We start from the raw sequence: 5,813 nt of genomic DNA, 5'->3' as shown, positions 1-5,813 counted from the left end.
TTCTGCAGTCTCCGAACACGACCCAACGGGAGGCTTGGGGAAAACGACTTGGATATTAACACCGCTGCAGTGAAACCACAGCTGAAAAGCAGCACAAACCATAAAAATAAAAATGAATAAAAGCAGCTGTGGACAGCATGCGGTGCAATTATTTAATACATTTATCTCAGCCTGTCATTAGTTTTCGAAGAAGTTTAATGTGAAAAAATAGTTACCAGGTGACTTTGAAATTAACCTCACATATTTTGAGCACAGTGGCTCAGCTCGATATTTACAAAGTCAATGAAATGAGACATCTGAACGAACCCTCTACCCCAAAGGCTGAAACAGTCACTGAAGGCTATGTCATCATTACCGGCACAAAGGTTCCACTGTGGGAAGAAAACTGAAAACACTCCTTACATTCCCAGTGGAAACCCTTCCAGTAACCTCCAGAAAGGTGGGAGGCACTGAGTAAAAAGCAGCTACTGACAAGGTCACCCCTTTTCAGTTCAAACATCGTATTTAGAGAAGGCACAGAAAATGCACAGACTAGATATGTGAAGAAGCGAAAATCCCAACTGATAAGCATTTCTACAAAAGAAAATATTACGTAAAAATTGTATGATTTAAATTACTCTTGTATCTCGGACAATTACATTTAAAATACAATATCATGCTTGAACAATCTTTGCAAGCTAATTAAAGAGTACCATGCTGCTGCAACTCCAGAACCAGATAGGTAAAATTAAAGTATTTTAGATTAGTATTATCATTTATTCATTTATAACTCAATTACAGCAATTAAATCAATAAAAATGTTCAGCCTAAGGTACTTCTGAATTAAGTCATTATTAATCTGGCACACATACCAGTACAGGCCATAATCGGTTGCATCTATTGACACAATTTGCAATCTGAGGAGCTATTAATTTATTAATGTGGGCAAATGTGGCCTGTCCAGAAAGAGAACACCAACTGTTACTGCAATACGATTAATGGGGTGTATTAGTGCTGTGATTTATTAAACAGGAATGTTGGGTGATCAGTGTGCAGATTTGCTATGAAGTTTTTGATGTCACAAGAGCCCTCCTCTGAAATCTGAACAAATTATTTCTTATCAGCTCTCATGAAGACTTCATAAATTAGTGGGTCAGATGGAAAAACCCATAAAGACTGTAATAATTGCAAGTGAGCAATGAAGTTCACCCATCTTCCAAAGCAAGTAACATTAATCATGCAAGTAAGACAGTTTTGCATACTGTACTTAAAGTCCTCTACTCCTAAACTTTCCATGTGAGCTTCAAAATCCTAATAATAGGGGTCAGCTGGAAGCGTAGTAGTGAAAGCTGCTGCCTTTAGATCCAAAGGTTGCAGGTTTGATTTCTACCTGTAGCTGTAGTACCCTTGAGCAAGGTACTTACCCCAAATTGCTCCAGTAAAATTATCCGGCTGTGTAAGCGGGTAAATAACTGTAAGTAACCTAATATTGTAAGCTGCTTTGGAGAAAAGTGTCAGCTAAATGAATAAATAATCTCCTTAACAAACAGCCAGCTGTCCATTCAGCCTCCACTTCTGCTACCAATGAACGGCTGTGAAAATAAAGGTTAAATAATGTCTGGCTAGAGTTTAAAATGCAATTAGACCTGACCTTTGTACATGGACCTCTCCCAGCAATCTTAATCAGCTTCCAGATCTGATTGCTTGTAAATCTGCAATTTCATCTGATGCATAAGTTCCTACATAAGGGCCTTTGCAAGCAATTCTATCTTCCTCAATTACACCATCATCTGTTCTACTGTATAATCTGTTCCAGTCGACATTCATCAGTGCTTTTATCTTACAGCGCTGGACATCCTTTGAGCTGTACACTTCTCTGTTTTTGGGCACAATCCTTTTCTTGCATTCTTAGCAGACACTTTTCTGCAAAGCAACTTTCAGTGAACTCTATGTAGCGTTACCAGCCCACACACCTTATTCACCATGGTGACTTACACTGCTAGATACATTACTTACACTGGGTCACTCATCCACACATCAGTGGAACACACTCGCTATGTGTCACTCACACACTATGGGGGAAGCTGAACAGCATGTCTTTGGATTGTGGGAGGAAACAAGAGCATCCAGAGGAAACTCACAGTGTATCTAGCAGTGTAAGTCACCATGGTGAATAAGGTGTGTGGGCTTCAGGTTAGGCTCAAGGGTACTGCCAGCCGGAGGTGAGATTCAAACCAGCGACAGAAAACTTCAGCGAGTTCTCAACAACTTTCTTTCAACAACTCATAAGAGTCTCTGGAGGATGGATGTCTGCATTCTTCTTACTTGGTGATGAGGAAAAGTCTTGTTTGATGAACAAATGCATTTGGCAGTAAGGCCCATACAAAGCTGATGTCACCAGGAGGAGGCGGGCGAGTCAGTGTTCGGAGCAGTGTGCCATGGTGGCTTCCTGGGCATCATCTGTTGACTCGAAACAGCCGCTCTGATCACACAAAGACTGGGTAACTGGTAGAAAAATCTGAGTGAACATTCATTTTCTCACTATGCTACAATATTACACTTCAAAACCACACTTTATTTTCCATGAATGTTTTCCAGCTGCAAATGCAAAGGACCAAGGTGAATTATAGCTGGGAGCCTAACTTTCTCACATTCAGAGCCATGACTAATACAGGCCACTGCAACTGGTATTACATACTGCATGCAGCATAGTACATCTTAAATAGATAAATCAACAATTAAATCATTTACCTTTAGTCATTTAGCTGATGCTTTTCTTCAAAGCAACTTATGATGTTAAGGTTACAATTCTTCACTGGGTAATTTTACTGGAGCAATTTAGGGTAAGTACCTTGCTCAAGAACTCCGCGCATGGATTCCTTAGGGGTCCCCTGCCGGTCCCAAGCCCGGATAAAGGAGGAGGGTTGGGCATGGGGCTAGCGACCCCATCCTGTAAAAAAACTCACACCGCAACAGAAATGCCAACAAGTACTCAAGACATCTCAGACATCACAGAGATGCCTGGAGAGCCCTTGTTGACGGCCTATGCCCCAAGAGGGATAGTAGGCATAAGTAAGTAAGTACCTTGCTCAAGGCTACTACAGCTGGAGGTGGGGATTAGATCCAAAGGCAGTAGCTCTAAGTACCACGCAACCAGCTGTCCCTTTCGTAAAATGCCTAATTAAAATGAAATAATCTTAAATAAAATATGGTCCTGACATTTTATCATTTAAATTCCACTTATTTTAGACTGAGCGACTGAACACAGGCCTTGTGTCTTCTACTGTGAACTACTGGAGAACCAAAATGCCAAACCCCTCAGTGAAAAGGCACATGTAGACACCTCAGTTACCGCGACAAGCTTCTGCACAGGAAAGAAATGGACTGGAACGTGTCTGCTTTTCACACGACGTGCCTCATTGCGCGCCGGACTGGGAAGTGAAAGGCAGCACACGGCGGAGATGCTAATGTGACGATATGCTGTAGAGAAGTGTTTGGGAAATACAGCTTCTAAAAATATTGCAGTTCACAGTGAAATACAGAGAACAGGTGACTGACACAGTGGGGAGTGTCTGGCTCAGGGAGTTACAAGGCATTAGGGGGAAAAGGGGACATTTATGGCTTTTATTAGCTCTTTTTCCAAGTCCTAAGCAATGGAAAATACAGTTATTGGGAAATAAGGAAAAAGGCCCAACAGCTCAAATAAAAAGAAAGCAATGAAAAGTAAAGAACTCATTCGGCTGACAACAAAACAGAACTGAAAGCTTCAACAACGATTATAAATATACAGACAGGCATCATCTGAAACCACTTGTCCTATGTGGGGTTGCGGGAAACCAGAGCCTAACCTGGCCACAGGGCTGGGGACACACCCAGGATGGGATGCCAGTCCAACACAAGGCACCCCAAGTGGGACTTGAACCCCAGACCCACCGGAGAGCAGGACCTGGTCCAACCCACTGTGCCACCACACCCCCCCCAACAGAAAGCAGATGCTGGGAATTGATGGGTAGGAGGTTGTACTCATTAGCTCAAGGTAATCATTATTTATTGCAGCGGTAGGTTCTTAACGTCTATCCAAATGTTTAAGGATAGCCTGTCGCACAAGGTGTGACACAAGAAACTTGGGAAGACAGAATTGCTCTGATTTTGAAGAGGCCCATTCGCTGAGACATTGTGGTCACAAATGCCGGTGGTGCTTGTTGCCAAGGTGAGTCACCTCACCACAGACACACATGTCACTGGAAATTCGCTCCCTCTCGTCCCTCCGGAACACAGCGTCATGTGAATAATGTGAATCCTTGATAGGGGATACTTTAAAGAAACACGCAAAAAAATTAAAATCTGAATCGGCATGGCATTTAAAATAATATCGAAAGCTTAAAAAGGACATATTAGAATGTTAATTAAGGTTGAATAAAATACTTAAAAGAAAAATTCTCGGATTCTGTCTATTAAAAATTCTGTCTCACTTTATCAGCATTACTATGTTGATTAGGAAGCAGGCTGTCTTTGCAGAAAAACTTCAGCAGGTGAAAAAAGCCTTTCAGACACATACATATATGAGGAAAATATGAGTTGGATGATTAAGAATACAAGTTCTTCTGAAACTATTTAGATTATTTGGATGTTGGGTTTGTAGGTTACAAGCGATTGATGATCGCAGATAATGGCTCTCACCTCTCAAACTACAGTGGAGCCCCAATGAAAACAAAGACCTGCTCAGCTCCGGAGAGCACATCAGCAAGTCTATTTATAGCACCTATGAATAAAAGATGTCAGCCTTGCTCCTAGAACATGAGAATTTTGTGCGGGCAGGGATGGGTGGCAAGGACGTGATGGGGAGTCGAGACTGCTGCAGTGGGCTTTTACTGAGATATCCAGTCACATCTCTGCTGGTAGGTGTCACTTACTCTCTCTGTGTGTGTGTGTGTGTGTGTGTGTGTGTGTGTGTGTGTGTGTGTGTTTCTGTCACAGTGGACTCTGCTGCTCCAGTGTTGTCTGGTGGAGCTGAATTCTTTTACTAACATAAAATGATCTATTCAGAAACTATGATTCACTAGCACATTATCTGGGCCTTTTCCTTACTGAAAACATGGTAACACTTTTAGGAAATGTTGATAAGGTATTCAATGTGAGGGGGTGCGGTGGCATAGCGGCTTTGGCCTGTGCCTGCTCTCTGGTGGGTCTGGGGTTCGAGTCCTGCTTGGGGTGCCTTGCGACAGACTGGTGTCCCGTCCTGGGTGTGTCCCCTCCCCCTCCGGCCTTACGCCCTGTGTTGCTAGGTTAGGCTCTGGCTCCCCGCGACCCCGACTGGGACAAGCGGTTCAGAAAATGTGTGTGTGTGTGTGTGTGTGTGTGTGTGTGTGTGTGTATAGCTATACATATATACAGTGTGTTTGTATTTATATAGAAACCTCTCTTAAAATAAGACAGCGAACCTAATGATAAAAATAACAATAAGAATAAATTTAGAAAAATGAAGATCAACATAAATATAGAGAATAGAGAATATTAAAATACGACAACAGACAAAATAATACAAAGAGAAAACAGCAGTAAAACAACAGATGAGAGGAAAAAGGAGCACTTGCGTGTGTGTCATTTTGAGGAAGTTCTAAACATGAGTGTCTTAAGTGTGGATTTAAAGGTGCTTAGAGAAGGAGAAGGAGAATCCCTCAGTCCCAGCAAGAGAATTCACCCTTAAGTGTGTAGCAGGAGATGCCTGATCATCTGAGGAATACAGCTGGGCTTGAGGGACATGTGAGGGATAAGACTCAGATGACTGTAAACACTGAGGTGAGGAACACGCTGACTGCGGCTCGGAGGATGCA

Source organism: Scleropages formosus, chromosome 18 (assembly GCF_900964775.1).
Source record: "Scleropages formosus chromosome 18, fSclFor1.1, whole genome shotgun sequence".
NCBI lineage: Eukaryota > Metazoa > Chordata > Actinopteri > Osteoglossiformes > Osteoglossidae > Scleropages > Scleropages formosus.
The sequence above is the reverse complement of the archived record's forward strand: the minus strand, read 5'-3'. Positions refer to the sequence as shown.